The 19,363-nt window shown below is 45.8% G+C and overlaps 1 protein-coding gene across 2 annotated transcripts in view; it reads left to right on the top strand.

Moving 5' to 3' along the window:
* Window positions 1-19,363, top strand: part of SPMIP4 (sperm microtubule inner protein 4) — a 364,345-nt gene that overhangs the window by 290,265 nt on the left and 54,717 nt on the right. The window lies entirely within an intron of this gene.

Raw genomic sequence — 19,363 nt, 5'->3', positions numbered from 1 at the left:
AGCATCTTAAATGCTCAACAACATTCTGGTGCTCCATATGAATGGTAAGAAAAGGGCAGGATGAGAGCTGCTGTTTGAAAATACCCCGGGTGGTATTACCGAAACCTTGCACCTGCACAAGTACAGGTAGCACTAGGCCACAAGTTGCCCTAGCGGAATTTTCTTTCATTGCATTTTTGCACCAGGGCAATGGTTTTCCAAGTCCTAGAACTAGTCAGAAATTTGCCCTAGTGCAAAGATGCACAGCAAGTACATGTTTTTTGCACCAGGACAATGTTTGCAACAGTGCTATTGGCATTTGCACCGATCCCAAGTTTATGTAATATGGCCCAGGATCCCACGGCTCTATAGTTGAGTGGGTTACAAAAATGATTATTTTTGCATCAGAGTTTGGGCCAGAGGTTATAAAAAAAAAAGAATAACTCACCCCTTTAATGCTCATTCCGTCAATCACCAGAAGCAGGGATAATATTTATGGGGTGGGGCCCAAAGCACAATACAGGACAAAATGCACCAGACGCCCAGGAGGGTTCCATGTATTTTCACTGCAGAATTTTGTGATGCTTTTTAACAGTTTTTTTGCTGCAAAGTGCGTGGGGATGACCCTTCAGCCCCCAAGCACATCCTATTTTGACTCACCTAAACCGCCCGTGCATTTTGCGGCACAAATTCAGTTAAAAGGCGTGGTAATAAACTCTTGCAGTGACATTTTTGCAGTAAAAAGACGTGATGCCGGACAGGATATGCTCAGTCGCCTTTTTTAACTCAGTAAGATGCTCTACTCAGATACATTGCACCACGCCGCAGACACAGCATTTTTAGTTTTGGCTGAAAGGTGAAAACGTTGGTTAAACAAGCATTGGCAATGCCAACCATTTGGACTTCTGTGTAGGCATGGGAAAGGTGCTTGCTAGGCACAGCCGTAGTGGTATTAACTACCCTTTGTTTGTAGAAGGTACAAAATGGCGTGAGTACCTTGGCATCTAATAGCAGTGCCTGGCAAAAGCTTAACATTTATGCAGTAGCCAAACATGTTGGCTTTTTCAATGCTTGTTTTAAACAGGACTTCAGTGGCTTTGCCAATGCTTGTTTTTAAGAGGGCTTCAGTGAAGGACACAGAGTGCTTATACATTAAGTGGCGGAAGGCAAGCCTGATAAGAGATTTATTACAGCAGAAACGTGTTTACAACTCCAGTTAAGTCGTTAACTCACAGAAGACTGCTGTCAACAAACACTGGCAGGCACTTTGAATGCAAAGCATGATGGTATGGCCTTATTAAAGCATGGTCAGGGAGTTCTCGTGAGGAGGTGCTTTGGGCGGGCAGAGGCAGGAATGGGTGGGAATGGCCATAGGGATTAGCTTGGCTGTGGGCAGGCAATGGGTAGGCACATAACCAAACAACACCCACAGACTCTGTGTCCCTCCTCATATGTCATTCCTCCCTATCTCTACTCCAATGCAATCATTTTTGCGTAAAGGTGTTGCAAGCGACACCTAATAGCCCATACTAAGAAATACAGGTTGCAACTCACAGATCTGCAAAGCATCCCCATGCAGGTGTGACAACCTGGGGTACTGCACTCTTCAACACCACTTTCCATTATGGGGCCCGCAGCTTCATGTTTGCCATTGCCATGTCAAATGATGCTGCCTAAATAGCAAGAGCTGGCTGAAATTGTTAAACAGGATATGGGGCCACCCGGGCAAGCATTTCCTGAGCCCAAAGGTGGTGACCGAATACCACAAAAGGAGTTATGCCAAGTGGCATCATGCAATTTGACACACCTTGAGCCAATTGTGACGTTTTAGCCCAAAAGACCTGGGTGATGGGACATGGAGGCTGAATTACAATGATCAAACATGAAACTACACGTTCCATGCTGCACTCTGCGGTAGGATGGAGAGCCAGGGCTAAATTAAGGTGCTGGGAGATATTTGACAGCTATACAACATGCTTATTTAATACTCCTTTGGACTGGAGTATGTTTATCCAAAGTTGTACAAAACAGGGGAGACAGTGGGACCTGACTGAATACGCTGGAGTTAGAATTGCGCTAGGGGGACAGGAACGCACATCAGCAGTGCTTATTGGATCCCCTCCAACTGTGCTGCTATGCAAAGCCCCACAACAAACCTCTCTGCAGAAGCGAATCACTGGATTGTTCATTGTGATCTTGGGCAAGGGCTGCATGCTATGAATCATCGGGTTCTTTATGAAAGCACTATTTGCCATTTTAAACACACACAACTCATGTCTACTGGTATAGCAATCCGAATTGCAAACCGTGGCCTCTTCTCCTACTCCATGCCCCTTCTGCGTTTAGCACTATTTTCAAATCCATTTGTTCTAAGTCCCACCAGTGATTGTGTGACCTGGGCTATTATAGATCGGCCCAAAGTCCTTGGGAGTTACCCTTCGAAATCACAGTGTCTGCTGACTTCCACCCTTTCTTGTAACTTTGCTGTAACCAGGGCTGGTCATTGGGCCAGCTCTCGCCGGATCCGAGATCCGGCACCAGATGTTGAGCTGGATATCAGGATCTGGCCAGAGTCAGCCGCCCCAAACCATTGCACTGCGCTGGGGAGAAGAAAAAAAAAGCACACGCAAGCAAACTGTAACTTCCTCTGGTGACCCCATGCAAGAGGTCACAAGAGGAAGCTACAGTCCTCAACCACCACTGGGTTTATTTATTTATGCAATGTTTGTCGGATAAATGGATCCAGATTATTTATTTATTTATGCAATGTTTCTCGGATACCTGTGTCCGACAAACATTGCCATCGGAAGATCACGCTGCTGTGGCCCAGGGCGAATGCCGAGGCGGAACGCCTGATTAGGACTTCGAAGAAGGTCTTTCAAATTGCTCAGGGCCAGGGTCAAAGTTTGCAGAGTGCCCTCTACAAGTTCCTAAGGGAATATCGGGCTACCCCGCATACATCCATGGGGGTGGCACCGGCTTAGGACATGTTCAGACGTTGCCTGAGAGACCTATTACTGGAAACGGGCGATCGTGAGCCTGCTGTGACGAGAACATCCAAAGAGTACTTCGCCCCCAACAGTTCGTCCCAAGTGATGAGATGTTTGTCAGGAATCGCCATCCACACGGGAAGCTGTCGCTGACCTACGAACTGAATCCCTTGGACGTGGTGGCGGTGCAATGATCGATGGTGACGGTGTCCGATGGGGCTGCCTCTGTAACACGCAACACTAGTCTCTTTAAAAGACTGGGAGAAGCCAGGCCGGAGGCAGTGCAGAGAAGGGACATGCGGTACTGGACGAGGGCGGTGGTCTGGTCCACCGCCAAGCTCCCCAGTTCAAGGGAGTTCAGGTGAGGAGGGCCCATTCCGGTAGGCGGGCAGGAGGTATCCTCAGAGGGTCGGGAGGATGAAGCCTGCCCCCTTAAGTGACTATATTTTGGACCTCTGAACTGGTGGTAAACCCTGTGGACTGGATGTGACATGCAGGAACGGGGTGGATGTGATTAAAGGAGTCTGCCATTTTGTGTGCCGTGTCTTTTTTTAGTTGTAGGTAGCAATCCTTTCTTGTTGTTTGTTTTGAAAAAGAAGTGTGTTGCAGCCCCTTTAAGGGCACACACATGCTGCAGAGTGACGTTGCACTCTGCCGCATGCATTATAAATAAACGGGGCATTCCCGCCGTATCAGATCCACCGGGGAGCCCAAACCAAGAACAGCTGCGTGTGTCTGTAGGCGGAAGGGGGCTCACGGCACTCCTGGGGGAACCAGAGGGATACAACAATGCCCATGAAATATTTGCAAGAACTGGCCTTGCAACATCTCGTCTTATAAACAGGCGAACCGAGAGCAGCCGGCCCCATCCTTATAGCAACTTCTATATACCAGCTCTTGTGATTGCGGTGCTGCTTTCTCTGCTGTGCTGGATGCAGTGATCAGTTTCGTCCCTGCCTTTCAACCATCCATCACCACACTAAAACGGTAGAAAGGCTAAGTGGCCCCGTGCCAAATGCTCAGACTCCTGTTGCATGTTTGCATTCTAGTACTTTTAGGGCTTGTGTTCCCCTCGTATGCATCTCATGGCTACAAGTAGAATGAGTATAAGGAAAACATCACCACTGGGCGACCCACTCACACATGACGGGAGCCGTTAATTGAGGGCAAAAATATGTATTATTTAACCAATACCCCAAAACGGTTAATCTTTGGCAAGGGCTGCATGTTATTCTGAATGTGAAAATTAGATATGCAGTTTCTTGCTTTCACCCCCCTCTGTTTAATACATTGGCCCTCATTACGACCCAGGCGGTGGTCGTACCCTTACCACCATGGCGTAAACTATGTTTACGCCATGGTGGTTGGTGGATTTACCGCCCCATTCCAAGGTGAGTGGGGCGGTAAATCCCCATTTCCCATTTTACCCTTCCCCATTCCCATTTTCGCCCCATAGGGCATAATGGGAATGGGGAAAGGCGATAATTACGGCACCGTAAATTACGGTGCCGTAATTATCGCCAAGGTCCCTTTGCGGCATGTATTTTAACGGCTGCAAAAAAGCAGCCGTTAAAAGCCATCCCACAAAGGGAACCTTGTAATCAGGCGTTAAGGGTCGGCGCCGTTTACGGCGCCGTAAACCCCTTAACGCCTGAGTCAGAATGAGGGCCATTGGCCTAGTTTGCAATCAAAACATGCTTTGTGTTAATGGTCAAGGAACGTTAAAATGAAAAAACGGCGAAATCGGCGTGGTCTGCCTCATACCAAAAAAAGCTAGGCAGCTTCTTTTGCTCTTGGTAAAAGTTTCACCGCAACCACAACCCACACATGAAAGCAATCATTTAACCAGGCAGCCTGTGCCTTACTTCAGCATGCCAGCACACTGAATCGAAAGGCTTCATTAAATCAAGCTCAAAGAATTCCCATGAGGTGGAGTTTTGGACATGGAGAGGCAGGAATGGGTGGGAATGACCATAGGGATTAGCATGGGCAGGAAATGGGTGGGCTATACAACACCTATACACTGTGTGTCCCTTTTCATATGTCATTTCTCTGGGTCCTTTGTCATATGCCATTCCTCCCTATCTGTACTTAAAATCAGTACTCGAATACAATAGTTTGGTGTTAATAAGTGTCGCTTGCAAGCCACACCTAATAGCCCAAACTAAAAATACAGCTGTAAATGAATTTGTGCTTATGTGTAATGTTTAGTGTTTTGGTTTGCTGCTTTCTTCTGTCTGCTTGGATGAATGTTTTCCCTTTCACTCCCATTATACAGAGGGAGTTAGGTGGAGAAGAGGGGTTGCGTGCAGCTTTGCTGAGAAGCGCGGCTGTAGTTGTGTGTCAATGGTGTGTATGTGTGTGTGTGTGTGTGTGTGTGTATGTGTGTGTGTGTGTGTGTGTGTGTTTTGGGTGCAGAGTGTGAGTGTGTTGGGTGCAGTTTGTGTGTGTGTGTGTGAGTCGGGTGCATAGTGTGTGTTAGGTGCAATGTGTGTGTTTGTGTGTGCAATGTGTGTGTGGGTATGTGTGTGTGTGTGTGTGTGTATGTGTGTGTGTGTGTGTGCGCGCGCTCGCTTAGGTGCAGAGTGTGTGCTGGGTTCAGAGTGTGTTTGTTAGGTGCAGAGTGTGTGTGTGTGTGTGTGTGTGTTGGGCGCAATGTGTGTGTTGGGTGCAGAGTGTGTGTGTGTGTCAGCTTCGAACAGAGTGTATGTGTGTGTGTGTGTGTGTGTTGGGTGCAGGGTATTTGTGTGTTTGTGTTGGGTACAGTGTGTGTGTTGGGTGCAGAGTGTGTGTGTTGGGTGCAGAGTGTATGTGTTGGGTGCAGAGTGTGTGTTGGGTGCTGAGAGTGTGGGTGTGAGTGAGTGCTGTGTGTGGGGGCAGGGTGCTGAGTATGCGAATGTGGGGAGGGCTATGTAGTGAGTATGTGTGAGAGTGTGGGGAGCTAGGTGGAGTGTGAGAAGGTGCTGAGTGTGTGTGTGGGAGCGGATAGGTGCCAAGTGTGTTGGAATGCTAAGTAACACGTTTTTCTGGGGGGATGTCTAGGTGCCAAGTGTGTCTGTGAGGGGTTAGGTGCTGTGTGCGTAGGGTGGGGTTTGGGGCTGTGTGTGTGGGGTGGAGGGGCTGCATGCTCTGTGTGTGGGGTGGAGGACTAGGTGTTCAGTGTGTGTCTGGCACAGCTAAGTGCTGTGCGGGGGATAGGTGCTGTTTGTGGTGGGGCTGGATGCAGTTTGTATGTGTGTGGAGGGGCGTTGTGCGTGTTTGTGGGGGGTGGGTGGGTTGCTGAGTGTGTTGATCCCTGAGAATGTGTGTGGGTTGGGGGCTGAGAATGTGTGTGTTGCTGAATGGGGGCAGCGTGTGGAGGGTTGGTTGGGAATCAGTGTGTTTGGGCGGCTGAGTGTGTGTCGGTGTGGGGCTGTGTGTTGGGGGTTGTGTCAAGGGTGCTGTGTGTGTTCATTCAGGGGGCCTGAATGCTTAAAGTGTACTCCTTCTCTGGGGTATTGAGGCAGTGTTTTGGGGGAGTTCTAGCCTGAGTGGCAGGGAGTTGGGGGCTCGTAGCGAAAGTCCCCTCACACTCAGCCAAAAATTAACCCGAGACAGCCATTAACCACTTCCAGGACATTGATTGCGGAGGATGTCCTTAGTTGGAGGAAGAACACACATTAGTGGGAGGCTGCAAGAGAAGGGATTAGCAGAAATGTAGGGGCACGGGTGCGTGTAGACGAGGGTTGTCAGAAAGGTGGGTTGTGAGAGGAGGAGAGTGGGTTGGCAATGGTGGTCACACAATATCCCCTTACTGTGTATTTTAAATAAATGACTATGAGGTTATTTTCTATTACTGTATATAAATATAAAGCTCTTTAACATAAATCATATTATTGTACTTTAATGCCAATTATTACACAGTGTCCTGCAGAGTACATTTGGGGTACATTTTTGATTAACCCAAGAATGTACAAGTTGTCCTAGAATCATCCTAGAGTGATTGCATCCCATCCTTTATTTATTTGTATTTATTTATTTAGTTATAAATGTATAACACGCCGAAACCGGCGGGCATCAGAGCGCATAAATACACAAAGTGGACAACAATATCACAGGACAATGGTCAGAACAGGGAGGGAGGAAAGGCAGGAGAATCACTCAAAGGTCTTGAGTGATCTCCTGAAGGATCTGGTGTTGACTTCTTGCCTTAAGGGCAGTGGAAGATTGTTCCAAATTGTGGCTGAGCATAAAGCGAAGGATTTGCCCGAGCCTTTGGTCTGTTTGATAGTTGGGCGCTTTACCTGCATCTGATTGGATGAGCGCAGCGATCTAGTTGGCTCGTAGTGGGTCATTAGTGTTTTCGTATAGGCTAGGGTTTTCCAGCAGAGGCATTTATGCACCATGCAGTGCCTGTCTGCAGAGTGATATGTGATTTCTTCTTGGGATCTTTTTGATAATGTGAACTGCATCATTCTGAAACATTTGAAGTTTCTGCAAGCTTTTTGTCAGCAACAATAAGGAGGCCGTTGCAGTAGTCAATCCTAGACAAGAGGACAGATCGTGCTATGATAGTACAGTTTTTTTAAGGAGTCATAGGTAATATGTACAATTTCGTTCAACCTGATTGGCATGGGTTTCTGCACTCAAGGAGAAATTGAGGTCTATGCCGAGTGTTTTTATCTTGCCTAATATAGTGATGTACCGCCACACCGGTAAGATCCAGCTTTAACAATCTACATATTGTGCCCACAATTCATGGTCACACTTCCCACTCAATTCCGCTATCTAACGCTGCCTGCTAACAACCATCGTGCCTGCGACCCCACGATGATTGGCAACCTTGCATGCCCTTATTTCTAAAATCATACCCCCACTTTGGGTACACCTTGATCCCTGTCTGGAGTGCTATGAGGCTTTTTTTTCCATTTACAAAGGCTTTTTCGTTTCCTGCTGCATTGTTTGCACGAGGTTTTATCACCTCAAAGATGGCCGCCGCATTTTAATCAGGCTACCTAAATCTGAAACTCCATCCTCGCATCAGGATTGGTTTGACTTCTGCTTCATAGCCAATCACACGCCACCGACAGGTGACAGCCAGCGACTAAGGAAAGAGCGCAATAAGAGCTAGGAGCCGGTTCGCTGCCTGTGTTATCTAGACCCACTACTACTGAATGCTTATATATTTGAATTCCCTATCAAAGACTACCTACAATGCCTGCAAATTGTTAAATAGCGCTGCCCCAATCTTATATTCACTGACCAAACTTGTCTTGTTCCTAGTTATGTACTGACTGCTTACCACTTAAACGCAACTATTCCTTATTCTGAACGCCTTTCCTTAATGGGAGATACTACGTCACTAGAAGCCTCTAGACCCATCTATTGTTCAATGCTATCGTTATGGTACAAAATTGCAACACATCACTAACGTATGTATAACAATGTTTGCACATGCTTAATGCTAGCACCGCTACTCAACATGAGTGCCTGTAAATGTTCCTTGCGCTGCCTTACTTCTAGCATGTCATTCCAATATTTGTATTAGTTATATTGTACTTATCATATGCAAGTCCAAATGTACTTAGCTATTCTCCTGCACAAGTACTCTGCGTTTAGGTCAGATAGCTATAGGCACCTCTGTACACTTGTTGCCATATTCTTGAAAAGCAAATTTAGGTGTACTTACAGTCTGAGTCCAGTCTGCCACTGTTAATCGCTGCACCCTGCCACTACGGCCACTACTAGCCTAGCCCTGCCTCTATACTCGTTATTGCGCCTTATCTTATGTGTTAACTGTTGCTAAACCGATGTGCCTTGCCACCACTAGCCTAGCACCACCTAATGCCAATTGTTGTGCTCTACCGGATGCTAGTCAAGGTGCTATATCGCCACTACCGCCTCTACTAAATGTAATTTGAGATAATCACTCATTATACAATGTACACAGAAAAAAAATCAAACGGCCACCTTACTATGCCTCCTCATGTCCATTATCATCTCTATTGTTGCAGCAACCATGCCCCCAGCAGAAAATGTACCTTGCTCTCTCACAGAAAGAAACCTCTGGCTTCGCGCAAGATTACCCCGCCTATCTACCACAACAAACTCCGCAATCCCCCCTTGAGATCCACCTCACGACACCCTAAAGTATGTCCTTACCTAACCACACCATGTAGCAACTCCACCCAACCTAAACTTATCCCTATAACCACCCAGGACTCACCCAATACAACCACTCCATCCAGAGCTTTGATCAACGCTAGATCCTTAGTGGCCCATGCCACAGAAATAGCAGACACCCTATCCAGTAACAACCTCGACCTAGTAGCAATCACCGAAACTTGGTTGCATGAAGCAGCAGGCTCAGCACGCTCAATAGCCATCTCCTAAAACTATCAAATAATCAGAATGGACAGACCCAATAATAGAGGAAGCGGTCTGGCCATCATAGTAAAGACCAACCTCGAGCTAAGATTACTCAACCAATCACCTCTCAAATCCTGCAAGCTCCTCAGAGACTATTTGCTATACTAAGGGAACTAGAATCCCCGATACCCCTGCCGGACAACATAACTAAATACAAACAGTGGTGCACCAGCGTACAAAACGCTCTATCTAATAAAATCAAAACTCTCCAAACTAAAATCAAACTGAAAAAAGATTCCATAACCCCTAACGTATCATCGCCTAGTCACCATGCCAAAACTACCAACCCATCAAGCCCGAATACTTTCAGGTTCACCAAAATATCCATCATAGAAACTGAAATGGTTGTAGCCTCACTCAAACCATCCAACTGCAAAGGCGACAACTGGCCACCCCAAATAATCAAGGATGCTGCCAGGGACCTAGCCCCCTTTATAACCAAACTGATCAACGCATCCTTCTCCTCCAACACCATACCTAATGATCTCAAAGAATCTTAGGTTCTGCCTCTCCTCAAGAAGCAAACACTAGACCCCGCTATTCCCACCAATTACAGGCCCATCACCGCGGTACCGTTCCTGTTAAAGATAATAAACAGAGTAGCATACCTACAAATCCAGCAATACCTAGAAACCCACAAACTTTTAGGCACCCACCAATCTGGTTTCAGACTACAGCATGGTACTGAGACAGCTCTTATCGACTTTAAAACCCAGATCAATGAAATTAATGACAAAGGAAACACCGCCATTTTACTCCTCCTCGACCTGTCGGCGGCCTTCGACCTGGTGGATCACACAGTCCTGTGCAAACACCTGGCCTCGGCAGGCCACTTCTCGAAAGAGGCCATAGACTGGATACAATCATTCTTGGACAATCGAACTATGAGAGTCTTCTCCCCAATAGCCTCAGCAGGCCCATCGGCATAACTTGCAGTGTTCTCCAGGGCTCCTGCGTCTCCCCTACCCTCTACAACATCTTTACAAAGCCCTTATTTGACAAGTTGGACAGACTGGGTGTCACATACACTAATTATGCAGACGACACCCAGATCCTCATACCCCTTTCGGGCAACTTCGACTCAGATACGGCCTTTGTAAACAAAATATATCTCAACATTCCGGCATGGATGGCCACACACGGCCTATGCCTGAATGATGAGAAAACCAAAATCCTGCTCCTTGGCTCCAACGCCAATCTAAAAAAACTCAGCCCCAGCTACAAAGTGTTCAACATCGATGGCAATACCATTATAGCTGCCAAAACAGTGAAAACCTTAGGCTTTCACCTAGATTCAGCCTTGTCACTAAGTAAACAAGTAAACTCACTAGCATCCTCTACCGCATACACGTGCCAGCTAATCAGAGCAAGCAGAGCATTCCTCTCCCAAGCTAGCTGCATCATCATCATCGCTAATGCCCTAATACTCTCCAGACTTGATTATTGTAATGCCATGTACCTAGGAGCCAACAAATATATAACCAACAAACTCCAAACTCTGCAAAACAATGCACTCAGAACAGACCTCAACCTACCCTCTAAGGAACACATCTCTAACAAAAGAAGAGAACACAAATGGCACAAAATCTGCGACCGCATCTCACTCACCCAAATTTAGACAAAAGAAGACGGGCGGCAGTAGTTTCCCTGTCATGGCAGCCCAACACTGGAACGCCCTCCCACACAACACCACAGCAGACCAATCCTACCACATCTTCAGGCGAAATATTCTCACCTGGTTACGATCCAATGATCCCTACGACCGATCTGTGCAACCTCATACTAACAGACTATAGCCAACTTGACTGTATATATGTATATGCCTTAAACTGACCTGCCGAAATGTAATTAACTGTATGTATTTATGTAAATATGTGCCTATCTTGTAACTAAGTTTTTATGTAACCTTATCTTCCTGTCCTCTGTTGCGCCCTGTTACCTATGGGTTTTGCACGCCATACTAAATAAATAAACAAACAAACAAACAAACAAACAAACAAACATGTAGCAATCATGGATGGAGAAAGATCGATAGTTATGTTTTAGTTTTGCTCTTGTCTGCCTTGATCCGAAGATTAATAGCACTGTTTTCCCTCCATTGAGACACATCCAGTTTTCCATCATCCATGACTCAATCAGGTAACAGATGTGTTCTAGGTTTGCTTTATCTGTGTCATGTCCCCAGTGATCTTCAGGACCAGCTGGGTGCCATCTGCATAGTTATTGAAAAAGAGTCTGGTCTCTTCCAAAAGGCTACAAAGCGATCTGGCATATAGATTGAAATGTACTGGGACATACAGGCCCTGTGAGGCACACCACAAGTCGTAGGGGCAGGGGCTGCAGAGGCATCCCACCAGCAGACTCTAGACAGCCGGACGGTCAGAAAGGAATGGACTAATTTGGATGTGTTGTCGGAGCAGTGGCTGCTATCTCTCAGTGTGTGAAGTAGGTGCTTGTGGTCCAGGAGATCAAATGCAGCCGGCAAGTCCAACAGGACCAGTAGTCTAGCCTTTGCCTTGTCCATGATTCCCAGCATATGCGTCTGAATGTCGACAAGGGCAGTCTCGGTACTATGGGAGGGTCGGAAGCCTGACTGTCTGGGATGTAATACACTGATAGTCTCTACAAAGGCCTGGAGCTGTAAGGTGGCCACCTTGTCCATGAATTTTAATAAAAAGTTACAGTTAGTTATTGACCTTAAGTTACTTGTATCATTCGGATCTAGCCCTGTTTTTGTTTAGTAAGGGGGTTACAGTAACGTTTTTGATGTTTTCAGGAACCACACATGTGCGGAATGAGGCATTGATAAGTCAGGTCAAGGAAGGGGAAAGATGTCCTTAGTGCCTAGGATCATTTTGGGTGGTGAGGCATTTCCCGGGCAGGCTGATAGGTGCATGGTGCCCAGGATACTCAATGAGGTCTGAGATGGATACTGGATGGAAATTAAATACAGAGGGATCTATGCCCGGCGGTAGTGCTGGGGGAGTACATTTAGTCGGGCTATGGTCTGTACAATCTTTTTTTATTTTATCCCGGGCCTGGAATACTTTAGCCTCAAAAGCTAGTTGTGCTTTTGTGAAATCCAGGTTTGTGGGCACAAATGCCACTGATTGCACTTTCGGTTTTTCTAAGAGTTTTAAGATTTCAAATAGCTTCTTAGATTTGTTGTCAGCTTCATCTAGCTGCTTGTTGAAAAAGTTCTTTTTGGATTCAATAATTGCGGTTTTATCAGATTCCTCTAATGTTTTCATGTAGCCTTATTTTCAGGAGCAGGGCAGTTTAGCCACCGTCTCTCAGCTTTTCCTTCATCTGATTTCATTGCTCTAGGATCTTGGGAGAGCCATTTTTATGTCCTGCATTGTCCCATACAGATTTGGTCTTAAGGGAGGCCAGTTTGTCTCGAGGCACCCAAACTCGATGTTGTAGGTATCAACAAGTGAATCAGGAGAGTTCAAAGCAGAGGTAGTGGTCATCATTTTGGCAATATATCTCTGAAAGTCAGTTACGTGTACTTTTTTAAAGTTACGATTGGTAACTTTCTTAAGTGGGTTATTTACTATAGTTACGGGAGGTAGGAGGTCTATAAGAAAGTCTATCACATAGTGATTGGTCCATATACATGGTGTAGTGTTTTTAACATGGGCGCCAAGATTCCGTGCAACAATCCAATCTAGGATGTTGACTTTAGCTGTTGTAGGGTCATTATTGGCTACCTGGTGATCACTGTTGTTGAGGACTGTTTCTAGGGCAATGGCCTCTTTGTCGGTGGCATTACCGCACCATCAGTTCAGCTCACCTATGAAAGATGTGGCGCTATTAGGCCCATTATGGGCGGCTAGAATGTGTAGAATTTCTTCATTAAAGGCCATCTCCACAGGGGGGCCAATACATCAAGATGAAGCTGACGTTGCTGCAGGAAGTTGGAGTGATTTTTAAATGCAAATCCTGCAATTGTTGCAGTGACTTGGGATTTTAAAGAGCTTTTAAAGTTGTGTTGGAAACACCCTTTAGTAATCTACACCAATCGTGAAGTTGTCATGGAATTAACCCTTTAGTAATCACAACCCATCCTCTAGTTGTCATGAAGTCATCTCGAAATAAACACACCCCATAATGAAGTTGTCATTGAGCCATCCTGTAGTAGTACAGGATCATGGCAATTTCCAGTGACGTAATTAGGAACTCACCCTGGAGTAGTTATTGTGATTACTCTAGAGTAATCTCATATACACATACTTCAGGATGGCTTCAGATGATCACTGAGAATTAGCTCTGGATGACTCCAGGATGGAGCAATTGGATGACTTCAGAATGATTAAAGGAAGATCTTCCCTTTTGACTCAGGGAGCAACCCTTGTCCCCCCTTACACTACTGGCCTCTCTGTGGCGTGCCTTCTATCATAATGAACTCCAGCAAATCTAGCTGGGCCCTTGTGCCGAGAACCTCTGACACCCTCTCACAAGCTCCTTCGTATATAGGCGTATATAGGCGCATGGCCTCGCTTAACTCATCCTGCACTGCACCAGAAAAAAAGCCCAGATCCTATCCAGTCCAGATGTCACAGACAGTTACGCCACAACTGCACCCCATAAATCAAAACCATATTGGGTTTGGCAGTAGGGACTAGGCTGGGGGCTTAGCAGCCTGTGAAAGCAAGGCTGACTCCCAACCTTGTTTCTTATGTCAAATCCAGACCGGATTTCACGTAAGGATTGGGATCAAGGCTTGGTGTGACAGGAGGGATGGGAGCAACTAAAGGGCCCAGCTCTACCACATCTAAAACAGATCCATAGATCTGACACTTCCCCTGGTCAAAAGCAGTCAGGTTTAGATGGCATGTGAGGCCTAAATTGCAGGTCGGACAGAGGGAGCGCCAGGATGGTGCATTACATTGTACTTTCACTCCTCTACATTCTCACTTAGCTAATTTGGCAGAAAAGAATCTGGCTTCACTGTGTTAACTTGACATAAAGAAACTAGCCACATGATGAAAATTGGGCATACTGGAGTCTTGCCTTACTGTGCTAACTGGTAATACTGGAATCTTCCCTGATTATTGCTAAATGGGAAGACCCCCCAGTTTATCGCGATTTCGCAATCTTTCAAAGTGTATTTTTGTTTTAAAAACAGTTTTTGCTAACACAGGCACAAAATCTGCTAGGTTCCCAAAATTGTTTTTGCCCAAGTATTGAGATGCATGGACGCAATCTCATGGGCCAAAAAAGGAGCAGCCCAATCCACAAATGGCATTTGTGTGGGTGCATTTTATGTTCTCCCTATCAGATGCCCTTTTACACCCCTTTGCGCAAATAAGTAGGTGTTTCTGCATATTTAAAAGTGCATCCCGAATTCACAAACAGGGTGTGCTTTTAAATGCGCAAGGTGACTAAAGTGAAATTCTGCACCTGTTTAGAATAAGCGCAGGGGGTTCACATTGTATGACAGAGTCTTTCCTGAGCCTGTTACGCAATTTTGTTTTTTCTATTCCTCAAACAGGAATAGACATGGCTTTTTATTGGATCACATTTCACAATAACAGGCCCTTTAATGCCCTGTCACAGTGAAATGCACTCACATCACCTACTTGGATGCTGGGAGCCTGTTGAACATTAGTGTCGGGAGAGCACTCTTGAAAATAATGTAGTCAATGCGGCTGACCAGCGCATCATTTGCGCTACAGCTGCGGCCTCTGGAAATGCACAGGTCACCTTTGAGAATAAGGTGACCTGCGCATTTCCAAAAATGGGGCAACTAAAAATCACGCATCTTCTACTCTATTTTGAGTTTTGGAAGAACTAGCCCAAAATCTACATTTTAAAAGAATTGTCACAATATGAGGGCAAAATGAGAGAAAGAGGAAGCACTGAGCCAGCTGAGGAGTGGTGGGAAGGAAAAGAGAGAGAGAACAGTGGCCAGAGGGGGAAGCAGTGGGCAAGAGAGCAGAAAGGGATGGTAGGCTAGAGGTGGGATGGTGGGCCAGAAAAAAGAGAGAGTGGCAGGCTAGAATGGGATTGGTGGGCCAGAAAGCAGAGAGGGAGCAGTTGGCCGGAAAGAAGCCACGAGCTGCAGATTGGGAGCAAGGATGAGTGAATAGTGTGATAGAAGGGAGAAAGGATGCAAGATGCGGCAGGATTGAGAAAGAATGAAGTACTGTAGACTGCAGGAGGAACTATGCAGCGCAAGGTCTAAGTAAGGAAATGGTTGGGAGTGTGGCAGGGACAGGGGAGTGTGAGTTGGGACTTGTCTGTGTGACAGATCACATCAGTATGCATATGTCTGGCAGAGTGAGAGGTTTGGGAGTGTCATTTGTAATGGTGAATTGGTGAGTGTGAGGGATGTTGGCGAGTGGGGTGTGTGGGTGCTTTCCGAATTGTAGAACCTAGAGGGAGAGTATGTTCATTATTACAACGGATAATCATCAATAATGTAAATGAAATTAAATAGGCATGCAATTTCAACCAAAAAAGTAGATCCAAACAAACACTGTTCTGTCAAGCCATGGACATCTGGGACTCTTCCTATTGTGCAAAATGTGCAATTATTGACAGCCTGGCTCTCTTGTAGCCTCACACACAGCCTCTTTCTTGTAACCTATCAATCTTAAACCATCCAGTCAATAAAAACTATCCTGCAAAAATGCTGCAATAAATATAATTTTGTGCTGCAAAACTTGCTTTTCTATACTGCAAAATATTCAATTTCATGTCGCAATATCCTGGAGGGTCTGATGGCTCTGCTGGAGTCAGTATTAATTTTGCTCTCTGGGCACAAGGGAATCATATCATATCATGCATACTTATACTTTACATGCATCGCTAACTGAATGTGCTGGAATCTGCCCTTCTGGTTATTCTAAAATATATCATTATCGTGGACACAGATTACTGAAATCTGCCCTCACTACAGCGACTGTGCATAGTGGAATATGCAATTGCTATGGTAAATTGGCATAGTGCAGTATGTTCTTACTGTGATAGCTATGTGTGTTGCAATCAGCCCTTACTGTGCCTAATGGGCCTATCCTTAATTCCTTACTGTGCTGAGCATACCCAAATCTAATCTCAATGGGCTAAGTGGGCGTGCTGCGATCTGCCCTCCTTGTTCTAATTAGGTACTCAGGAATCTGGTTGTACTGTGCTGACTGGACACACTGGATTCTGTCCTTACTCCGCTAAGTGAGCACACCGGAATCTAATCTCAATGGGCTAAGTGGGCATGCTGGGATCTGCCCTTGTCACTCTAATTAGGTACCCAGGAATCTGGTTTTACTAGGCTAACTGCACACAGTAGATGCTGTCCTTACTGCTGAGCACACGGACATCTAATCTCAAAGGGCTAAATGGGCCCCCATAAATCTCCCTCATTGCTCTAACTGAGCCTATGAAATGTGTCCTTATTGTGCTCCCAATACCCGAAACGTGCCTGGATGGGTTGGGTAGGTACACTGGAATCGAACCTGATTTTACAAATGCCTAATTGATTGCCCCCATCGGGTGATAACTGCTCTCAGTGTACTACTGGGCGTATAACAAATGTAATAAATGAAATACTGATTGTGCACACCGGAATCTGTCCTTAATGAGATGTTAACATGGTAAGTCATTTATAACGCGCCTGTACACAAGTGTTTCTATGCGCAATGCTGGCTTCTGGCTAACCCGGTATATGTGATCTGCCTTATTCTGTCATCTGGGTTTACAGTCTCTGGCCTTACTCTGCTATCCGCCTTTGCTGTGCTGACCCGACTGGACATGCTGAAATCTGCACATCTCTTTCTAACTGACCGTAAAGTATCTGACCTTCCTAAACTAACTGAGTATATTTTAAACAGCCACAACTGTTTTAACTGGCCCAATGGATACTGCCCTCATTGTGCTCATGAGGCATTCTGGCATTAGTGTGCAGAGTGGTCTCACCCTACTTGCCAGATTTAGAATACTGATTCTGACCTTACTGTGGCGATTGGACATACTGGAACCTGTCCCTCATCTGCTAGCTGGACACAAGGGAATCAAACACAGCTGTACTGGCTGGGCAGAATCATATCTGGACTTGCTGTGTTAACTGGACATGATGGAATTAGCTGTCACTGGGCTACTTGGGCATACTGGAATGTGCCCTCATTGTGCTCGCCGAACCCCTGGGATCTGCGCTTCCTGTGCAAACTGCTCATAATGAAACAAGCCACTGCTCTCTGAGTTTGGCATAATGGAATCTAGCACTGCTATGCTAACTGCCCATATAGGAAGCTGTCGTCAATACCTGGGCAGTGGATGGAAATGGTGAGAGTACCTGAGTTTTTGATGGCGCCACCTGTCAATGATGTGAGTGCCTAAACATTTGACAGCAAATTAAGAAATAGCTTTGATACCTTATCCCGCCTTCTGATGGCAATGCCGGCTAAAAGGCAATACAGGACTAGGTCATTGCTGTGCTAACTGATCACATTGGAATCTGCCCTTAGTATTCCAAAGGAATCTATGGATTCTGCTCCTATTAGGCTAACTTGGTATATATATATATATATATATATATATATATATATATATATATATATATATATATATATATATATATATATGGTTTTACTGGGCTAACTGGGCATACTGGAATATGTCCTTAATCTTCTAACTATTCATACTGGAATATGCCCGTTCTCAGATAACTCAATGTGTGGGATTCAATTTTACTGTGCCAACTGGGCATACCAGAATCTGTCTTTACTGTCCTAACTGAACCTGTGGACGCTGCCCTTACTGTGCCAACTGTGCATACCAGAATCTGTCTTTAATATGCTAATGAACCTGTGGAAGTTGACCTTGCTGTGCCAACTGGGCATACCAGAGTCTGTCTTTACTGTGCTAACTAAACCTGTGGAAGCTGCCCTTACTGTGCCAACTGGGCATACCAGAATCTGTTTTACTATGCTAACGGAACCTGTGGAAGCTGCCCTTACTGTGCCAACTGGGCATACCAGAATCGGTTTTACTATGCTAACTGAACCTGTGGAAGCTGCCCTTACTGTGCCAACTGGGCATACCAGAATCGGTTTTACTATGCTAACTGAACCTGTGGAAGCTGCCCTTACTGTGCCAACTGGGCATACCAGAATCTGTCTTTACTATGCTAACTGAACCTGTGGAAGCTGCCCTTAATGTGTTCCCTGGGCATACCAGAATCTGTCTTTACTCTGCTAACTGAACCCGTGGAAGCTGCCCTTACTGTGCCAACTGGGCATACCAGAATGGGGTTTACTATGCTAACTAAACCTGTGGAAGCTGCCCTTACTGTGCCAATTGGGCATACCAGAATCTGACTTTACTATGCTAACTGAACCTGTAAAAGCTTCACTTACTGTGTTCCCTGGGCATACCAGAATCTGTCTTTACTCTGCTAACTGAACCTGAGGAAGCTGCCCTTACTGTGCCAACTGTGCATACCATGATCTGTTTTTACTGTGCTAACTGAACCTGTGGATGCTGCCCTTACTGTGTTCCCTGGGCAGACCAGAATCTGTCTTTACAATGCTAACTGAACCTGTGGAAGCTGCCCTTACTGTGCCAACTGGGCATACCAGAATCTGTCTTTACTGTGCTAACTGAACCTGTGGACCATGCCCTTACTGTTTTCCCTGGGAATACCAGAATCTGTCTTTACTGTGCTAACTGAACCGGTGGAAGCTGCCCTTACTATGCCAACTGTGCATACCATAATCTGTTTTTACTATGCTTACTGAACCTGTGGAAGCTGCCTGTACTGTGCCAACTGAGCATATCAGAATCTGTCTTTACTGTGCTAACTGAACCTGTGAACGCTGCCCTTACTGTGTTCCCTGGACATACCAGAATCTGTCTTTACAATGCTAACTGAACCTCTGGAAGCTACCCTTACTGTGCCAACTGGGCATACCAGAATCTTTCTTTACTGTGCTAACTGAACTGTGGGAGTGCCCTTACTGTGTCCACTGTGCATACCAGAATCTGTA

Source organism: Ambystoma mexicanum, chromosome 2q (genome assembly GCF_040938575.1).
Source record: "Ambystoma mexicanum isolate Mex_15411 chromosome 2q, UKY_AmexF1_1, whole genome shotgun sequence".
NCBI lineage: Eukaryota > Metazoa > Chordata > Amphibia > Caudata > Ambystomatidae > Ambystoma > Ambystoma mexicanum.
Note: the sequence above shows the minus strand (reverse complement) of the source record. Positions and strands in the feature narration are given on the sequence as shown.